The sequence below is a fragment of the Symphalangus syndactylus genome, chromosome X (assembly GCF_028878055.3).
Source record: "Symphalangus syndactylus isolate Jambi chromosome X, NHGRI_mSymSyn1-v2.1_pri, whole genome shotgun sequence".
Taxonomy (NCBI): domain Eukaryota; kingdom Metazoa; phylum Chordata; class Mammalia; order Primates; family Hylobatidae; genus Symphalangus; species Symphalangus syndactylus.
The window spans coordinates 73494044-73512883 of NC_072447.2; the positions used below are offsets into that span (position 1 = coordinate 73494044).

Here is an 18840-nt window from a genome sequence, read left to right on the forward strand (position 1 = left end):
ACTTGGGTATGGTCATCTGGAAAATGAGGGGTTCAGACTAGAGAATATGGAAATCCATAGCATTTAAGACAAGAAGTTTCCTGGGGAGATCCCGTAGAATTTTTCTTGCCCTCCTGAAATCTTTTATCTCCTTGAAGACAACAGACACCAAGCCTCTGTTCCTACTCTTAGCAAAGGCCATCCTCTAGGAATGGGGAAGCTGGGGAAGGTGGATTTTCTCATCACCCTCTTCCCCTTGCTGGGAAAGCATTAGTGTGCTCCATGATAGGCAGTGTGGCTTAGTGGAAAGACCCCTGGCCTTTTTGTTAATATCTGGGGGATCTTAGGCCTCCTCTGGGCACTCGAGTTAGATGCTTAACACTTGAAAGAACCTTGGTCTGGGATTCAGCCACCCTGGATTCTTACTACAATTCTGTCCCTAACATGCAGTGTGACACTGGGAAAATATCTTCATTTTCCTGGAACTTATTTTTCCCATCTGTAAAAGGTTTGTACTATTAATAGATGCCTAGCACTTTGCTTCAAGAGTCAGGACACCTAAATTCTAGTCTCAGTTCCAATTTGCTACCAATTTGTTGTGTGACCTTGTTAAAATCACTTTGGGCCTCATGTAAGTTTTCCCACCTGTCAGTGGAGAGGGATGCATTTGGATCCAGGGATCTCTGAGGTGCCTTCCTGATCTAACATTCCATGTGTCTGTGCTTGATGACCCAGAGTAGTTTCCATCAGGCCTAGCTGCCAGCCCTTCTGAATGCATTCTTTGAGACCAATGAGTAGGTGATTTTGGCCAGCATGAGTGTCCTGTCAGACATATTCTACCCATTGGGTAAGTAACACATGGGAACCTGGGCCTTGACATCACTCTTTCCTCAAAGTCCTTCTTTGATGATGCAAAATGTGAAAAGGGAATGACTGCATGTGTATTTGGGGGTACATGGTGCTCTTCAAATGTGTTCCGTGGAGGTTATAGGTGGGTGAACCAAGTGTACAGAGCATGGGTACAGTGGAGAGATGATGACTCACACTCTGCCTCTGAGACCCAGGTCCACATGCCACCCTGGGAGGCATTGTCTGACCCTCACCACTACCACCTTCCCTCCAAGGCAGAATCAAATTAGCTCCCAGAGTCTTTTCCCCAGCCCTCTAGTGCAGGGGTCATCAAAATTTTTCTATAAAAGGCCAGATAGTAAATATTTTCATCTTTGTAGGCTATATGGTCTCTATGACAATGGCTCAACTCTGCCATTGCAACCACAGAAAACATGTAATTGAATGGGCATGGCTATGTGCCAATAAAACTTTATTTTCCAAAACAGGCTGGGTGTGGTGGCTCACGCCTGTAATCCCAGCACTTTGGGAGGCCAAGGAGGGCAGATCACTTGAGGCTAGGAGTTCAAGACCAGCCTGCTCAACATGGCAAAATCTCATCTCTATTAAAAATACAAAAATTAGCCAGGTGTGGTGGTTCATGCCTGTAATCCCAGCCACTTGGGAGGCTGAGGTTGAACCCGGGAGGTGGAGATTGCAGTGAGCCAAGATTGTGCCGCTGCACTCCAGCCTGGGTGACAGAGTAAGACTCTGTCTCCAAAAAAAAAAAGAAAGAAAGAAAGAAAGAAAATCAAACAAAAAGAAAACTTTATTTTCCATCTAGACTTGGTCCCCAGCCTACAATTTTCCAACCCCTGTTCTAGTGCAATACTGAGCCCTATGAATTATGGGCATTTTGTGTTCACGTTTGTTTCCTCTACCACACCAAGGGCAGGGATAGTGACTTAGTCATCATTTCTTTAACCTCAGAGGCCCACCCAGGGACTGGAAATTTTCAACTCAACTAATATTTATTAAACACCTACTATGTCTTCAGCTCCCCTCCGCCACCCTGCTATGTCCCAACATCATACACACACAGAGAACTGAAACATGGGAAATGTCTGTTGAATTGTTTAACTTAAAACATGCATAAATAATTTTTGAAGCTAGGTGATGGGTTCATGGGCCTTCATTTTACTATTCTTACTACTTCTGTACAGTTTTGAAAACTTTCATATGGAAAAGTTTTAAAAAAGAAAAAGAGTATAAGACAAAGAGCCAGAAGGAAGGATATCACACAGAACTAGGAGAACTTGCAAAGCAACATAAAGCATTAGTACTTGCAAACCAATCTGCTGAGTACATGTAGGAAGTACTGTATGTGTACAGGTAAGTACAGAGGGTGAGAGTCTGTGTGAATGAGTGTGGTTCTGTGTCTCTGTGTCTGTATATCATTATGTGAGTGTGTAAAGAAACATAGTTGTGTGTATTTGCAAAGGAGGCTTCACTGTGACAGAATGTGGACCTGTTTCTGTCCAAAGGAGATGAATATGAATGTTCTGAGTGTGGCTAGATGTATATGTACAGGTTTAGTTGTGTGTATTCATATGTAGTGTGTGAGAGTCTGTATGTCCAGGTGTGTGTACTTATGGATATTTTATGATAGTGTATGCATGCATCATACACACATACATCTTCGTGGGAGGTAGGTACATGTGTTTCTGATCAAGGAGCAAGTTGCATGTGAGTATTTAATGGTAAACTTGTGTGTGTGTGTGCCAAAGGAGTAATGGTGACTTACTCAGGGCTGTGAATCTGAGTGTACTATGTCCTGTACCGCTTGCCTGGGGAACAGAGGTTGAGTGCTACAGAAATAGGCTGTCATGGCTGGGCTGGGGCCCAGGCACACAAGGCCCTAGACACATAGCCTTAATCTGCACAGGAGGAAGGCTGTGTCCATGCAAGAACTGTCATCATGTTTAGAAACTTGGTGGGTAGTCTGGAGAACAAAGGGAATGTGACCTTCTTCCATGATCAGATTTGCCACAGGTTTATTACCCTGCTCTTTCTTTCACCTTATAGATAAGAATAAGGAAGTGGTGAAGGTGAACTTACAGCCCTCAGCTAATTTCTCCTATGTTCCCCTCTCCCTGCCCCCTTCTTCCCCTTGCAGCACCCCCAGTGTCTATGAGCAGCAAGCTCCAAGTTGGCCTCTAAAGTCACTGGATGCTCTGTTCCCTGTGGTTGTCTCAGGCCTATTACTGTAAACAGGGATGCCTGGGCAAAGCCCACCTCTATTCCTTGGGCTCAGCTCACTGAAAACCTAAGTTGGTTGATACCCACCCAACTGCCTTTTCACTTGTCTCCTCCAGGAATCAAAGGTCTCTTGTCCTATCCTATCCCTTTTCCTTTCTCCCCTTCTTATTTCCCCTGGTTAGGACTGGGCTGGAGGCCCACTATCTTAGTCTATTTTGCACTGCTATACCTAAGGCTGGGTAATTTATAAAGAAAAGAGGTTCTGCAGAGTGTATAAGAAGCATGGTCCTGGAATCTGCTTCTGGTAAGGACCTCAGGAAACTTTCAATCATGGCAGAAGGCAAAGGGGGAGCAAATGTGTCACATGACGAGAGAGGGAGGAAGAAGGTGGGGGGGGGATCAGGCTCTTTTAAACAACTAGCTTCCACATGAATTAATAGAGAGAGAACCCAATTATTACCATGAGGATGACGCCAAGCCATTCCTGGGGGATCCACCTCCATGACTCAGACACTTCCCATTTGGTCCTAACTCCAACACTGGGGATCAAATTTCAACGTGAGATTTGGAGGGGACAAAAAGCCAAACTGTATCACCCACCTTACCCCCTCCTCCCAGAAAACAGAAAAAGAGGCCAGTGCATGTCTAAGGGGAGAGGAATTGTCGGAGGATTATCAGAGCCTCGGGCCAGAGCAGTTGCCTGACTCCCTCACATCAGCTCCCTTTTCTTGCTCCACAGACTGTCAAACTCACCTTCTTCCACTGTGCCTATTTCCTCCAGTTGTCAGAGCTCTAGAAGTTCTTTTGCCAGATGACCTGGGATAGAGACCTGTGGGCTCTGCAAATGTCTGAAAGTCCTTTATAAGGGTGGATTTAATGGTTGAGACTGGACAAGGTTTTGGTCAAGGGTCTGGGCTTTGGATTCTCTTTTGCCTCTCTGGGATCCCTGCAGCCGATGCTAAGGACCCATGACATAGCAACCAGGGTGCCTGACTTGGCCCAAAGATAACTGAGCCTTAGTCCTGAGTTTAAGCCTGTCTTTGTCTCCTTTATATAGGCAGAAAATGATGTTCATGTTCTGCAAAGTGGACATTTTCCTCTACAAGGCCATCAACTATATTCATTGCAAGCAAGCTGATTTAGGCAGAGCTGCAGGCAGTCTGTATGTTGATACACAGATTTGCTCTTCCACATCATCTCCACCTTTCAGCTCCTGACATCCACAAAGCTACTTCCTCTATTTTTTTGGGCTGTGTACAAGTCTTGGATGGTCTCATTCTCTCCAGCCTCTACCTAGAAGTGAAAATATAGGGCTAGAAAACTGGCTTAGGATTTTGGATAACTTGTTTCATCCTTCCCAATTCTGCCACCTGATGCAAATCTCTTTGCTGCTCTGGCCTCAGTTTCCTCCAGCTATAAAATGGATTCATTGTAAGTTGCCCTGCCCACTTCCCAGGGCAGTTGGAGAACAGTCTTTGAAGGTTGGGTATAGACATGTCTGCATGCAAAATAAGCTAGATGACATGTAGACCTGGTTTCCTAGAGAAATTAGATTGTGGGTATCAGAGCACAGAACAATGTACCTGGAAGGTGAACATCCTTGCAGAACAATATGCAAATGATTTGTCTGGTCTTGAGCTTGAGAGCACAGTTAATTTTTGAAATATTCTATATAGCCCTGCTCATAGCACATTGCCTCTTTAGGGAAACTCCTAGTTCTAACCTGAAACTCCTTCTCAATTTGTTACCACATTCTTCTAGGGTTTTGAGCCTGGCTCTGGTTGCTCAAGCAACATTTGGGAACCTCTGACTTGAAGGAAAATGACTAGCAAAGATGTTTCCCTAACCTTTTCATTCTCTGTTTTTCTTTCTTTTTCTTTTTCTTTTTTTTTTTGAGACAGTCTCACTCTGTCGCCCAGGCTGGAGTGCAGTGGCACGATCTCAGCTCCCTGCAAACTCTACCTCCTAGGTTCAAGCAATTCTCCTGCCTCAGCCTCCCAAGTAGCTGGGATTACAGGCACCTGCCACCATGCCTGGATAATTTTTGTATTTTTAGTGGAGATGGGGTTTCACCATGTTGGCCAGGTTGGTTTCCCAGGCTGGTCTCGAACTCCCGACCTTAAGTGATCCGCCCGCCTCAGCCTCCCAAAGTGCTGGGATTACAGGCGTGAGCCACCGTGTCTGGCCCATTCATTGCTTTTTGATCCTTTGAGGATACGTGGTCAACTTGCTGTCTTATGCTGTTTCCAGGGTTCTGTTTAAAAAGGGATGTGGCACTCCTGCTTGAAGGTGAGGCCTGAACAGTGGGTTATCTGGATTGCTGGCAATGAGCACAAGAGGACAGAGTGTGTATAGAGTCCTCATTTGCTTTTTCAGGGCCCATAATTTGGGTTCTGCACCCTAAAGCTGACTATTCCAGCGTTCTTTAACATGGCTAGAGGAGTATTTAGGGGCTCTTTATCCCCAAATGTGAGATAAACTGTGGCTGACTTGCTGGAGCAACTTCCCTTTAGGCTTCTTCACCTTCAAGTCAGAGAGGAGCATTGACCTAGACAGGCCCTGAGATTATTTTTCCAGAGATAAGTGTCTACCTCATGAATGCATAGTTTATCAGGGCCTATTCATTAGGTATCTTCTTGGTGGAGTGTTTTCATGGAAGTTGAAAAGGAGCCTTCACACTTTGGTCTCCTGCTCACTGAGGAGGCAGGACCTATCTATCCAGATATTGAGGTGCCATCCTCTAGTTAGACTAGATGGCAGTACCACATGGAGTGAGGGGTTGTGGGGGTGGCCCCAGGCTGAGGGTTCAGCTTCATGCCTTTTTTAAAGCTCCCTCTGTACAACCTTCTCTTTTCCTTTTTTCTCTCAACTTCTTTTGTCTCTTGATTGTTACTCACTCCTCTCATTCCCCAACAGCCCTCTCTACCATTCTTCCATTGCTTTGCTTGCTGCCTATCATTCCCTGGCCATAAGCATCCAAAATGAATACTGGGCTGGGCGCGGTGGCTAACGCCTGTAATCCCAGCACTTTGGGAGGCCGAGGTGGGTAGATCGCTTGAGGTCAGGAGTTCGAGACTAGCCTGGCCAACACGGTGAAACCCAGTCTCTACTAAAAAAAAAAAAAAATTATCCAGGCATGATGGTGTGCGCTTGTAATCCTAGCTACTTGGGAAGCTGAAGCAGGAGAATCACTTGAACCTGGAAGGCAGAGGTTGCAGTGAGCTGAGATGGCGCCACTATACTCTGGCCTGGAGTGACAGAGCAAGACTCTCTTTCGGAAAAAAACAAAAAACAAAACAAACAACAACAACAACAACAACAAAAACCTAAAATGAATATTCACAAGTGCATTCACTTATACCCAGCTGTACAAAAGATGGCTCTCTAATTCCTTGGGGTCTGATCCCAACTGGAGTGCTACTCCAATTGGGCCACTTTGTGCAGACCTTCCAGGTTAACAGCTACCATGTTGCAGATAAACTCCTCATCCTTCACTGGAATGTCAAAGAATGAAATTTTAAGAGGAGGAATGCATGCCTGGGTGCAGTGGCTCATGCTTGTAATCCCAGCACTTTGACAGGCCGAGATGGGTGGATCTCCTGAGGTCAGGAGTTCGAGACCAGCCTGGCCAACAGGTGTTTGAGTACCTAGTCACTGGAAATGGGCATTGAGGGGTAGGAGGAGTTGGGCCTTGAGTATCAAAATGTGATTTTGACTAGAATGATCTGAGATCTATCCAGCACTGACATTCTGCATCTAATCAACTTCATATCTCTGAGCCTCAATTTCCTCCTTTGCAAAATAGAGATAACTCTGCTGGGTGTAGTAGCTCACACCTGTAATCCCAGCACTCTGGGAGGCGGGAGGATCACTTGAGCCCAGAAGTTCAAGACCAACCTGGGCAACACAGGGAGACTCCATCTCTATTAGACAGAGAGAGAGAGAGAGAGAGAGAGAAAGAGAGAGAGAGAGAGAGAGAGAGAAAGAGAGAGAGAGAGAGAGAGAGAGCTCTCCACATCCTGCCAACTTCACAGAGCTATGGGGGTGATAATTAGATGGCCATCCAGGTGGTAACCTATTATGGCCAGATTTCCCTGGTATTCTAATTGTTAGATGTTGAAAAGTAGCTGAAGTATATGGAATACTCCATGGATGTAAAGAGGTTAGATAACAAGTATTAGAATCATCCCAGCTCCAGAATCAGCACCCCTTTGGGGTGAGGGCACAACTCCAGGGAACAATGGCATTGTATGCTCCAGGTCTGAAGAGGGGAATGGATGGAAGAGAAACTTGTGGTCTGAGCCCTTCATGTGTGGAAAGTTGTCTTGCTTTACTCCTAGGAGTTCCAAGCCAACCAGGAAATTGATTTCTAAGATCACTTCATTTAAACATCATTTGGCTGCATAAATTCCATCCCAGCCCACAAAATATGTTTTGACCCCTGCCTAAGCTCCTGTTACCCCCACTGCTCTCCATTTTCCCTTCACTTATTATCCTTTCCTCCCCTCACCCAATTTTCTAAGCACCACAACCAGCCCGCCAGCAGCCAGCTCACTCAGGGCCTCATCCTTTGGACAAATTCCTAGAGCTCACAGCCCAGATGGGAGAATAATGAAGATTCATTTACCCCAGGACTCTTGCTTGATTTGTTGTTGAGCCTCTGCCTGATTTTCAGTCATCAGCGCCCAGTTTTATTCCCAGAGCCAGCAAGGGCCAAGCCTCATTTTCCTGAGGGCCCAATTCCTCCCCCATTTTCCTTCCATCCAGGCTTCAAGCCATAGGCCAAACGGGGGTCAAGGATGACGGCTCATCAGGACCAAGCAGGTGGCCCTGCCCTAGGTTCAGCCCTAGGGAGCTTCTTGTTTTCTCCTGAACTTCCAAGAATCTCCATTCCCAGATTAGGCATGCTGTCGGATCTTGGCATATGACACCAAACATGTCCCCCTTTCCCTCTTCTGCCTGAGTCTAAATGTCCCTTTTCCTTTGACCTACAATGTAGAAGATTCTTGCTAAGAGCTGGATGAGGAAGGCTTCGTGGGGTGGGGAGGGGCGGGGGGTGGTGGGTCGCATCAACTAGAGTGCAATTCTATGTGCGAAGAGGGAAAAGCCCAGCTTCCGAACCTCCAGGATAGCTTGTTTAAAATTTCTATTGAAAGAATCTAGGGGTATTTACTTCTCAGCTCTGGACGCTGAGTTTTCAGATCTGCATATTTTGCGTAGAAGGGCCTGTGTCAGGCTGTGAAGCCAGTTCCTGGCAGGCCAAATGTGGCAAAGAACCATTCAGTAAAGCAGCCAGCCCAGCAGCACAGGCCCGGGAGGCAGCCTTCGGAGCTGGTTCAGCTACAGAAGGTCTGAGACCCCTCTTCCAAGCCCCTTTAGGAAGCCTGACTCTCTGGCTTTCAAGCTGCCTGCTGTCCCCAATCCCTCTCTTTCTAGTGCAGACACTGAAGAACACGGTTGTGTCTTGTTTCCTGCCTGGAGCAGCTGGGGCTACGTGAATATCCTGTGGGATATTCCTGGAAGGTGACCTCCCTGTATCCTCCTCTTTCGGAGACAAAGGCAAAGCAGGATGTGGTTGGGAATTACACTTTTAAGGAACAGGACCATTAGGAGACGCTAAGCCTCTTAGCCACTATGTGGCGCCATTTACCCATTTTTCTGTGCAAGGTTAGTGGGCGGTGGCTACACGAAAAGCAAACCAAATATCAAAACTCGAAAACTTTTCAGGGATCTAGTTCTGACTAGGCTCCTAATATGTTGAGGGTACTTGGGCAAATCCCTTGACCTCTAGGAGCCCCAGTTCCTCATTTTGTGAAATAGGAGACAGATGGGGGGTCCTGAAATCCATTCCAGCTTCATAATTTTGCAGCTATGTGAGTGAATTCCCAATGATCAACCCAGCGATGCAATTTTGGGCCTTTGGGTCACACACAGGGTGGGTAAAAAAAAAAAAAAAAAAGCGCACAAGGGCCAAGGCATGGGTTTGGGGGTGAGGAGGGTGAGAAGGGGGTGGTCATGGAAGCAAGGATCCTCTACGACACATGGGCCAGGATTTTTCTTGAGCCTTCTATGGCGCTAGGGAAAAGATAAGGAGCCATTCATTTGCTTAGTAAACATTGATCACAAACTGGATGCCAGGCACTGTGTGATAGAGGCAAGGCTGAGGTGGTGGGTGGGAGAGAAGTAAATGGTGGGTGGGATACCAAGATGAGTAAACCTCTAAGTGTTTACCAGCCAGTGGGGAATAGACGAGTAAACAAATAACCAGTACACAAGGGAGAATGGAGTCTATGCTAAACAGAACTATAAACTGCTGGAGGTGACAGGGAGGAAGGAGGGATATATTCTGACCAGATAAGAAAGGTCTCACAGAGGAGGAGCCATTTTAACTGGGCTTTGAAACATGAACAGATGTGTGTGTGTGTGGTGGGGGAGGGGTTTGGAGAAAGGGAGAGCAGGAGGGGGAGGGAAAGGCAGGCATTCTGGGCAGAAGGAATGGCTTAAGGAAAAACAGAGGGATGGGTACATTATGCTGTTTTGGGGAAATAGGGAGTAGTCTGAGGTGGCAGGAGAAATGGAGTGGGAAAAGAGTTCGCAAAAATGGTTTGGGGCCAGATTCTGGATTTACAGAGACTTTTCACCTGGCCAGATAAGGTACAGAGTGTATGGGACAGGCTCCCAAGATATGGAGAGAGTTCTAGCCCTCCCGTATGGAGATGGCAAGACCCAGTACTTCACACGTATACAAGGCCACCAAGGGACAGTTAAGGTGAACAAGGCAGGCAAGCCTGACTGAAAGTATGGTAGATTAAAGGGGAAGGGAGCCTGAGAGGGCATTCTGAAGGAGGGCAGTCTTCCAACAGCGAGTATTCCACTCTCCTACATAGTAGAAGCTTTTAAAAATTTAACTTATTACTATTTTTTTTTTTTTTGAGCCAGAGTCTCGCTCTGTCGCCCAGGCAGGAGTGCAATGGCATGATCTCAGCTCACTGCAACCTCAGCCTCCTGAGTAGCTGGGATTAAAGGCGCTCACCACTATGCCTGGTTAATTTTTGTATTTTTAGTAGAGACAGAGTTTCACCATATTGGCCAGGCTGGTCTCCAACTCCTGACCTCAGGTGATCCACCTGCCTCAGCCTCCCAAGGTGCTGGGATTACAGGCGTAAGCCACTGTGGCTGGCTTATTTAACTTTTATTTTAGGTTCAGGGGTACATGTGCAGGTTTGTTATATAGGTAAATTGCATGTCACGGGGGTTTGATTGTAGATTATTTAGTCACCCAGGTAATAAGCACAGGTAATAGTACCTGATAGGTAGTTTTTCAATCCTCTCCCTCCTTCCACCCTTCACCCTCAAGTAGGCCCTGGTTTCTGTTGTTTCCCTCTCTGTGTCCGTGTGTTCTTATCATTTAGTTCCCACTTATAAATGAGAGGATGCAGTATTTGGTTTTCTGTTCCTCATTAGTTTACTTAGGATAATAGCCTCCAGTTCCATTCATGTTGTTGCAAGGGACATGGTATCACTCCTTTTAATGACTATGTAGTATTCCTTTTTTTTTTTAGACAGATTCTTGCTCTATTGACATGGCTGGAGTGCAGTGGCATGATCTCGGCTCACTGCAACCTCCACCTTCCGGGCTCAAGGGATTCTCATGCCTTAGCCTCTTGAATAGCTGGGTTTACAGGTGTGTACCACCATGGCCGGCTACTTTTTGTATTTTTAGTAGAGATGGGGTTTTGCCATGTTGCCCAGGTTGGTCTCGAAGCCCTGGCCTCAAGTGATCCACCAGCCTTGGCCTCCCAAAGTGCTGGGATTACAGGCGTGAGCCACTGTATGCAGGCTTTTTATGTCTACATAGTATTCTATGGTTTATATGCACCACATTTTCTTTATTATTATTATTATTATTGAGACAAGGTCTGACTCTGTCGCCCAGGCTGGAGTGCAGTGGCATGATCTCAGCTCACTGCAACCTCTGCCTCCCGGGCTCAAGTGATTCTCATGCCTCAGCCTCCCATGTAGCTGGGACTACAGGCGTGTGCCACCACACCTGGCTAATTTTTGCATTTTAAGTAGAGATAGGGTTTCACGATGTTTCCCACACTGGTCTTGAACTCCTGGGCTCAAGCAATCCTCCTGCCTTGACCTCCCAAAGTGCTGGGATTACAGGCATGAGCCACTGCACCTGGCCCCACATTTTCTTTATCCAATCTATCGTTGATGGTCATTTAGGTTTATTCCATGTCTTTGCTATTGTGAATAGTGCTGCAATGAACATAGGTGTGCATGTGTCTCTGTAATGGAACAATTTATATTCCTTTGGTTGGGTGTATACCCAGCAATGGGATTGCTGGGTCGAATGGGAATTCTGTTTTGAGTTCTTTGAGAAACTGCCACACTGCTTTCTTTTATTTATTTGTTTATTTATTTTGAGACAGGGTCTCTGTTACCCAAGCTGGAGTGTAGTGGCATGATCGTAGCTCACTGCAGCCTCAAACTTCTGGGCTCAAGTGATCCTCCCACCTCAGCCTCCCAAATTGCTAGGATTACAGGTGTATGCCACCATGCCTGGCTAATGTTATTTTTTTTTATTTGGTAGAGACAGGGTTTTGCTATGTTGCCCAGACTGGTCTCAAACTCCTTGTCTCAAGTGATCCTCCCACCTCAGCCTCCCAAAATGCTGGGATTACAGGAGTGAGCCACCATGCCTGGCCCTACACTGCTTTCCACAATGGCTGAACTAATTTACATTCCCACCAGCAGTGTATTTGCATTTCCTTTTCTCCACAGCCTTGCCAGCATCTGTTATTTTTTGGCTTTTTAATGCTAGCCATTGAGACTGGTGTGAGATAGTATCTCCTTGTGGTTTTGATTTGCATTTCTCTAATGATAAGTGATGTTGAACGTTTTTTATATGCTTGTTGGCTGCATGCTTGTCTTCTTTTGAAAAGTGTCAGCCAGACGCAGTGGCTAAAGCCTGTAATCCTAGCACTTTGGGAGGCTGAGGCGGGCGGTTCACGAGGTCAGGAGTTCAAGACCAACAGTGTGGCCAACATAGTGAAACCTCGTCTCTACTAAAAATACAAAAAATTAACCAGGCGTGGTGGCAGGTGCCTGTAGTCCCAGCTACTTTGGAGGCTGAGGCAGGAGAATCCCTTGAACCCAGGAGGCAGAGGTTGTGGTGAGCTGAGATCGCACCACTGCACTCCAGCCTGGGCAACAAGAGTGAAACTCCATCTCAAAAACAAAACAAAGCAAGCAAAAAAAACAAAAAACAAAAACTGTCTTTTCATGTCCTTTGCCCACTTTTTAATGGGGTTGTAGTTTTTTACTTGTTAAAGTTTCTTATAGATTGTGGATATTAGATGTTTGTTGGATGCATAGTTTGCCAATATTTTCTCCCATTCCGTAGACTGTGTTTACTTTGTTGATAGTTTATTTTTCTGTACAGAAACTCTTTAACTAGGTCTCATTTGCCAATTTTTATTTTTTAATTTTCTATTTTTGTTTTATTTTTTTTTATTTTTTTTTTTTTTATTTTTTTTGTTTTATTATTATTATTATTATTTTATTTATTTTTGGAGACAGAGTCTCACTCTGTCGAGCAACCTCCGCTTCCTGGGTTCAAGAAATTCTCCTGCCTCAGCCTCCCGAGTAGCTGGGACTAGAGGCACACGCTGTCACACCTGGCTAATTTTTTTGTATTTTTAGTAGAGACGGGGTTTCACCATGTTGCCCAGGCTGGTTTCGAACTCCTGACCTCAGGCAATCTGCCCGCCTCAGCCTCTCAAAGTGCTAGGATTACAGGCGTGAGCCACCGTTTCCAGCCTTATTTTATCTTTTGAGACACAGTTTAGTTCTGTCACCCAGGCAGGAGTGCAGTGGCACAATCTCGGCTCACTACAACCTCTGCCTCCCAAGTTCAAGTGATTCTCTTGCCTCAGCTTCCCTAGTAGCTGGGATTACAGGCGGCCACCACCATGCCCAGGTAATTTTTGTATTTTTAGTAGAGATGGGGTTTCACCATGTTGGCCAGGCTGGTCTCGAACTCCTGAGCTCAAGCGATCCACCTGCCTTGGCCTCCCACAGTGCTGGGATTACAGGCAATTTTAATTTTTATTTTTGAATTGCTTTTGGCATCTTGGTAGAAGCTTTAAAGATCTGATCTGTGAGGAACAAGAAGAGGTTCTGCTTCAAGGATGGAAGAGTCATTCCAGGAAACCTGGCAAACTGCCTCTGCTGTGGCTGCATTTGCAAGACTAGTCACCAGTTTGTTTCCAGTTAGACCTCACCAGCCAGCGGCAAATAGGAAAAGGCTGAGGCATTATGGGAGCTGGCATCAGTTTAGTTAGGATAATAAAGCAGGTGGGATTTAGGTCAGACTTAAGGAAAGCAGAAGACTGTATTCTGAAGAGTGAGAGATCTGGTAACCATAAGAGGTTATAACTTGTGTTTGTTCAATAGCCGATGAGTGCCCACTCAATGCCAGGAGCATGGCTGGAGGGAGGAGTATGAAAAATACTCTAGGAAAAAAAACCAAAGCAGGTTATGAGAATGCAGAGGACAGGACCCTGTGTTGGAGGAAAGGCATCAAGGAAGGCTCCCACAAAGTGGTGAGACATTAGAGATGGATATGGAAGAAGTATTTGATATACAGTTGGAGGGGATAGAACAGTGTCCTGAAGAAAAACACCATGCATGAAAGAGACTGGCAGGTTTAGGGAAGCAAGAAGCAAATGCGCTGCAGTGGTTGAGGAGAAGCACAGGTGAGCGGAAGGGAAAGGGGGCAGGGCAGAGAGATGGAGTTGCTGCTTCTACCCTCCCCACTCTGAAAATCTCCAAGTGCCCAAGTTCTTATTTGCCATTTTTTGTTGAGTTAAGAATCCAGCTCTGGCCAGGCGCGGTGGCTCACGCCTGTAATCCCAGCACTTTGGGAGGCCGAGGCGGGCGGATCACGAGGTCAGGAGATCGAGACCATCCTGGCTAACACAGTGAAACCCCGTCTCTACTAAAAATACAAAAAATTAGCCGGGCGAGGTGGCAGGCGCCTGTAGTCCCAGCTACTCGGGAGGCTGAGGCAGGAGAATGGCGTGAACCCCAGGGGGCGGAGCCTGCAGTGAGCCGAGAACGCGCCACTGCACTCCAGCCTGGGCAAGAAAGCGAGACTCCGTCTCAAAAAAAAAAAAAAAAAAAAAGAAAGAATCCAGCTCTGTAGAGCTGAACTCAGGGGTCCCTGTATACCTTTGTGTTTGTCACCATTCCCCTCCGCTCTCATTCTAGCCATGAAGTCCACTGAGGAAACCACCTGCTGCACCAGCATTACAGCAAGTCAGTAATGAAGAGGGAAGAGGAGCCAGGAGCCTGCTCACATGTCTTGAAACTCTTAATTCAGCTCAGCCCTGGCTCTGAGGGAGGAATGGGCTGAAAAGGAAGAGTTAGGGAGGGTGTTAGATTGTGGTAGGAATTTTTATTCCTCATAGAAATTTCTGGTCTGGTGAAGGGAGAGAGGCATGGAGGCTGGGCCAAGGGGTAGGGGCTACCTTGGAATTTAGATTCATCTGGGTGCTCCATTAGCAAACTCTCATTAGCAAAATAGGAGACTGGCCCAATCCTCCGGGAGGAGTCCTGGAGGCAGGAGTCGGGGAAGGGTGGAAGGAGGGGCTATGGCTTGTCTCAAAGGGGCTGGGGTATCTGCCAGTTCTGGCAGAGGCCACAGGCAAGCAGGATTCTCTCTTGTTCCTCTGCCCCTCCCTTCTCCAATCTCTATCCCCTGCCTTGGCCTGAGGGCCTCTAGAGAAAAGAAAAGAAAAATGAGTGGGCAGAAACAGCTGGATACAGTCAAGAACACATCTGGCCTCCCTGGCTGTCTCCTGGTCCTTGTTTTGCTCCTCCCCCTGCACCCCTTCCTCCTCTGCAGGCTTCTGATAGGAGGACTGCAGCAGAGCTGGGGGAAGGGTGGGGAATTAGAGTGGGACTGGGTGATGGGGGAGAAAGTTGTTTCAAATATTAACTGGTCTTGTGAGATGTCTTCTTGGCTGGAGCCTGACCACCTAACTTACTGTTTTTCCTCCAGCTGCTGCCTCCTCCTTTCCCTCTGCTGCAGGCTGGAACTAAGGGCGGCGGGTGGCGGGGGGAGGAGGAAGGAGGAGAAGCAAAGTTGGCCAGGGTCCTGCTGGCTGGGGGCCAGGACTGCCTCCCTAAACAAGCAGGCGGGGGCACATATAGCCCTGGGTTGAGTTGTTGCCCTTACTCATCTGGCCACAGCAGGAATAAGAGGTGCCTGGAAAACCCTAGCTCTTGGCTATCTCTTCCCTGAGCACACCCTGGCCCTGGGGCCTGAGATTTCTCCATGCAGGGGCAGCCATGAGCTCCGGGGGCAGCAAGGCTGGCCACACCACCCGCCCCGCCACCTCCGGCCCCGCCGCTCAACCAGCCATCAGTCCCTTAACTGCCAGTGTTCGTGGACTATGCAAAACAACCAAGTGAGTGAGCAGGGGCTGGCTGGGGGTTGGGAGAGGTTCCTGGACTGAGAGTGCCAGCCTGTGCCCTCTTTTTTTGCCCTCAGGGACAAACATGGGAGGCTTAGGCAAACTCTTCTCGGGGGTAGGGGACACTGAAATGTTGATCATTGTAGGTGTTTTGACCCCCACCCCCCAACCGTTTGCTTTTCTGTGTTCCTCTTGCCCTCTCTCCCTCTCTCTCTCCTCCCCCAACTCCCCACTCTGTTCTTATTCCTTTCTATTCCCAGGCAAGGGACTCATTAAGCCCAAAGCAATTTTAGGGTGCCCAGTAGAGAGACTCACAGAGGCTGCTAGTGCCGATGCTGCTGGTGCTACTGCTGAGGAGTGCCCAGGACTGGGAGCCAGGGGAGTTGGAGTCAATAACCATCACTGTCAGTTCTGCCGCCCGCCCAAGCCAGTTTCTCCAGTGAGGTACCTCCTACTCCCTGTGGAGGCCTGGGGATCTCTAAGGCCCTGTGACAGCTTCCCTGTCACTCCCATTTTCACTCCACTCTCTGTCCCCTGCACTTAGCCTCCCTTGGTGGCTCTTCCATTTACTTCTTTCCCCATCCCACCCCACCCCAGTCCCAAGTTTTCAAAGTGATGACAGAAGATTAAGAGATGCCCCATTCCTATCTTGGCCATTTAGTCTGCAGTTGCCTGTCTGTAACTTCCCCTGCTGTATACTGTGGCACAACTATTCTCTCAGAGCCAAGAGGTGTCTCCCAAGAGCCCCTGAAAGACATCTGTTTCTAGGTTTTTCTCCTGGAACCGTTGGGCCCTGGAGAGACTGGCCAGTCACTGTGACCACACTTGAGAGCTCACTGTCCTTCTGATTCCTGAAGACCCAGGAGGAAAAGGCATTCCAGCTCCCTGCCTGGGTGCCTGGGCAGTCACATCACTTCTGTGGCTCTCAGCCCCCTTTCTGCCCTGGCCAAACCTGGGAAGGGAGAGGAAGACAGGAGGGCCATGTCCTAACCCCTGTCATCCCTCCTCTTGCCAGCAGATCCCAGCCAGCCTAGAAACAGGCTCACAGTTTTCCATGGAGGGCTTGGATAATAAACTGATTCTGGATGTTGGCGGCATACGCCACCTGATCTACATCAGCACCATGAGGGCCTTTCCAGGTACCCGCCTCTACAAGCCGACTGAGCCATCCCCACCTGGCACCACAGCTGCTCAGGGCCCACTGGTCCAAGAGCTTTTCTTTTCTTTTCTTTTCTTTTCTTTTCTTTTCTTTTCTTTCCTTTTCTTTTCTTTTCTTCTTTCTTTTTTTTTTTCTGAGATGGAATTTCGCTCTTGTTGCCCAGGCTGGAGTGCAATGGTACAATCTCGGCTCACTGCAACCTCTGCCTCCTGGGTTCAAGTGATTCTCCTGCCTCAGCCTCCCAAGTAGCTGGGATTACAGGTGTACCCCACCATGCCCAGCTAATTTTTTGTATTTAGAGGTTTCACCATGTTGGTCAGGCTGGTCTGGAACTCCTGAGTACAGGTGTGAGCCACCAGGGCCGGCCAAGAGTTTTTCTTTGACTGCAATCCTGAGCTCTTTGGCTACGTGCTGGGCTACTACCATATCAGCAGCTGCACTGTCCTGCCAACGTTTGTTGGGATGTCCTAGAGGAGGAGTTGGCTTATTGGGGCCTGGCGGAAGCACCCCTGGCACCTTGCTGCTGGCTCAAGCAAAGTGGCAAGGAGACCCACACCCAGGACTTTCTGTCCTGGGAGGCCTGTGAGAATGCCTGCATGCATGAATGCCTTCTGCTGAACCATACAGAAGGCCAGGGACTGCAAAATACTTGGAAACCGTGGCTCTGGGTGCTTCTTGACCAACCTCAGTCTTCCTTAGGGGCCAGGGTAACTCATAAACAGTGTGTGGCACCATGCTAGACACTCCTACCCCGAAAGGACCCTCCCAAAATGCCACAATGGCTACACACTTGGCATGGTGCTTGGGACTCGAATCTATAGACTTCCGGCACAATTTGGGGGCATCCCTCAAAAAGGGAAGCCAAGAAGGGTGGAAGTATAGTTAGAGAGGTGGGGATGCTGGCAAATGGGATTTCTGACAAGCATCTTTTTCTCTTGTGCCTTTCCCTGATCTCCACACTCTTTGCCATGTGTACCCTGGACATCTTCTTCCAGGAGGTGGAAGTCCAGCTGGATTACTTCTCTGGCAACTTCACTACTATGGAACATGGGATGGGAGTGGGGGAAAACCAGCAGCAGCAGTAGCAGCAGAACAACGGTTTTGTTTACCGCCGTGCCCCACATCTGCTATACCTGGAGCTGCTCTGTCCCCTTTGGTTTGGAACTGACCTCTTTGCCTGGACCATTTCCTGCCCTAATAAGGTGTGCTTCCTGTGTAGCCCTCTCAATCTAGCTGATATCTTCTGGTTGTTGCCTGCATTGGTGGAATTGGTGGTAGGTGACAAGGCTGTATGGCAACTCTATCTTAGCCTAATCCTTGGGGCCATTCATTCTCTCTATGTCCTCAAGCTGGTTCGTCTCCTGGGCTTCCTTGTAAAGTCCTTGGCCATGAAAGTCCTTGTTCATACCCTCCATTCTTCCTGGAAAGAGGTGTGTGCCTTTCTCCTGATTTGGGTGGCTGGAATCTTATCCTTTGGCTTGCTCTTCCTCTATGGGGAACTCTTAGGCATGTCTATCTCAGGTCAAAGTGAGCCCCACTTGGGAGACATCTTCACATGTCTCTGGTGGACTGTCATAACTCTCACCACTGTCGGCTAAGGAGATGTTTATTCCCTCTCTGCTCTGGGCCAGCTCACTGCTGCTGTCACAGCCACTGCAGGCAGGTGCACTGGTATCTTGCTGGTTCCTATGCTCCTGGTCCACTTCCAGCGCTATTATGCTGTGGCCCTGGCTCGCCAGAAACTAAGGCCCAATAGGACCCTGTAAATAGGCCTATTGATCCAGAGGGATGGACCCCACCTTCCCTTCTTTCCTTTTGCCAGTTTCTGGTTACAGATAAGAAGGAGCCCCAGATCATGGCAATTCCTGCTAGTCAGGATCAGCTAACCATTACCTGCAGGTCATACTTTTCCCTATTATCAAGGGGACACCCTGAAGGAAGGGGCCTGGGGCAAGGCTAGCTAGGCTTCAGCTTTCCCTTGCCCTACCCCAGGCCTTTTTCTTAACCCTGGAGTGACCAGAAAGGATAGAAAGTAGTTCTTCCTGGATTAGTGTTATATCTCCCTCTCAACTAGTTCTCCCCTTCCATCCCTTCATCCCTGACCCTGCCATCTAGACTAGGGTCCAG

The 18840-nt window shown here is 47.9% G+C and overlaps 1 long non-coding RNA gene across 1 annotated transcript; it reads left to right on the plus strand.

Annotated features, from left to right (window-relative positions):
• The first annotated feature begins 15339 nt into the window (after window positions 1-15339).
• Window positions 15340-17896, plus strand: LOC134736022 (uncharacterized). Its single transcript, XR_010119682.1, has 4 exons — window positions 15340-15548; window positions 15815-15998; window positions 16570-16693; window positions 17709-17896. It is a non-coding gene; the product is annotated as an uncharacterized lncRNA (long non-coding RNA).
• Window positions 17897-18840: the final 944 nt, after the last annotated feature.